The sequence below is a fragment of the Lipotes vexillifer genome, unplaced genomic scaffold (genome assembly GCF_000442215.2).
Source record: "Lipotes vexillifer unplaced genomic scaffold, Lipotes_vexillifer_v1.1 scaffold1350, whole genome shotgun sequence".
Taxonomy (NCBI): Eukaryota; Metazoa; Chordata; class Mammalia; order Artiodactyla; family Lipotidae; genus Lipotes; species Lipotes vexillifer.
The window spans coordinates 281722-284048 of NW_006799035.1; positions in this window are offsets into that span (position 1 = coordinate 281722).

The following is a 2327-nucleotide window of genomic DNA, read 5'->3' on the forward strand; positions in this document are numbered from 1 at the left end:
TCTTCCCGGACCGGGGCACGAACCCGTGTACCCTGCATCAGCAGGCGGACTCTCAACCACTGCGCCACCAGGGGGAAGCCCTAGTCTCCTTTTAACTTCACTTTTGCAGCTCTGTTTTAATGACAGTGATTTGACTACAATCAAAGACTTATGCAAGTTAACAGGCTTGGTTGGAAACAATGAAATTGACCCTGACTTTAACAAAGATAGGGAAGGATATCTAGGAAGTCTGAAGATCAGAAAAGGAAGCTGCTAATAAAACAGCCAACATCTTGTCCTAGTCATGCACAGAATGCTGCCACTGGCCCTGCCAACTCTGAACTTCCACAACTGCTGGCACCACTGGATGCTTAACTCCACTGCACACACAGTGAACGATCGTCAGCTGTTACTTCTTTATTAGTGCCTGTTGAGGGCATCTGACTGGGAGAACCTCAGTCACACTCCAGTGCTTCAACTGCTAGAGGGCAAAAAGAAGAAATTACAGAAACTTCAAGTTTCCTAGTATGAGGTAGGATCTTGCCTCCTACCCAGGCTCTATTGGGCACTCCTCCCAAAGAGGAAGGGGGTCTAGATGTTGAACAGCTCAGCATATCAGCAAAATATATGATAATCTTTATTTCAAAATCCTCCTCTGTTTCCTCAAACCCCAAACACCCAAAATACATCAACTTTGTTACATGAGGACAACTTTATTTATTTTGTTAACAATACACGAGGACAGTTGGTTTGCTTCATCTGTTTATTCACTGCCATATTGCTAGAAATTAAAATACCTGGAATTTAAGCACTCAATAAATATTTGTTGAGTGGATATTATTAAGTAAATATTTTTTAAATGACAACCTCTATATCAGTGTTTACTATGTGTAAGACGCTGTTGTAAATACTTTAAATATGCTAAATTAATTAATTCTCACCATAGTCCTATGAGGTAGGTTCAATTACTATCCCAGTCTTAAAGATTATAAAATCTGAGTGCAGGGAGATAACTTTCCCAAGGTCACACAATAGTGAGTAAGAGGGCCTGAATTTTAATTCTTACAAATGATCAAATGTCTGTATAACTATTGTATCAAGTAACCTAAAATGATGACTCTAAAACTTGGTGTACAATTATTTTTTAACAAATCTAATTAAAAATAATGGATTGGTTGACTGATTGATTGATTGATTAGAAAGCCTGTGATAGTATTACAACACAGCCAGATTAATGTTTCTAAAACTCAGCTCTGCTCAGAAATTTCAATAGTTCAATGTTCCCTACTAATATCTTAAACCCTAAGTCTGGTTTTGAAGGACCACTGGTGATTTTATACTAGTTTTCTGGTCCTTGGCACACAGTTCACCACCAATAGCAATTTCTACTTCTGTCACTGTCATTATTATTACTCTTATTTCCCACTCCATGTTCGTATGCACTTCTATGTACCAGTCCTCCTTTGGATGTGTGTATTTCTGGAAAATCCCAAGAATTTTATATACTGTGTGTTGTGTTTTGGCAACAGAGGCAGAGGCAGCAGCAGCCGCCAAGACATATTGTAGAATCCTGATGAGTCATCTGCTTCTAGGAGTGTGGCTCTCACACCACATGGTAACTAACTACTTACTCTTCCTTACACCCGATGTGCCCATAGGTTGCATGGTGACTTATTCTTTCTCCTGAGCACTCTGCAGAGCAGGACCCGATGCCTGGATAAGACATACAACCAGTGGTCACAGGATGAGTCATTCCTTTAAGCCTAGTGTCAGTTGTTCCTTATGTTAGAGCTGAGACACACAATTTAATCTGAGACACACAGATGGGCACAGGTAGAGGTAAGCAACCCGGGGCCACTTCAAGAAGGGTTCTAAGCATATATTGCTGTTCCTAAACACCAATTATTGAAATTTCTGACTTTGGTCACAGTTGAATCTGTAACAGAGTTTTGGTAGGTTTGACAAATGCAGCACACAGCGGCACTAGGGAGCACAGGCGAAAGGGCAAGCTTGCCAGCAGGCAGCAACACAGCTCAGTGTGCACTGCAGCCAACAAGCTGAGGTTCAAAGTGCATGTTCTCCACAATGCAGCAAGTAGAGCGGGTTAACAGAGCAAAGCTAGAGAAGAAAGACCTCCTGTAGTGGTGGCCATCACCTAGACATCCTGCTCGCAGCACAAATTGCTAGGGTTCAGCCCCTATCTATCTAAGGGTGACCACACAATATGCTTTTTCTCTTGTAGTCCCCTCTGTCCCTTATATCTGCCTATCAAAATCCAAGTTTTGATTAGCATTTCATGAAACCTTTGGTAAACCCAATAGATGAGTGATTTTCCTCCTGCTGAAGTA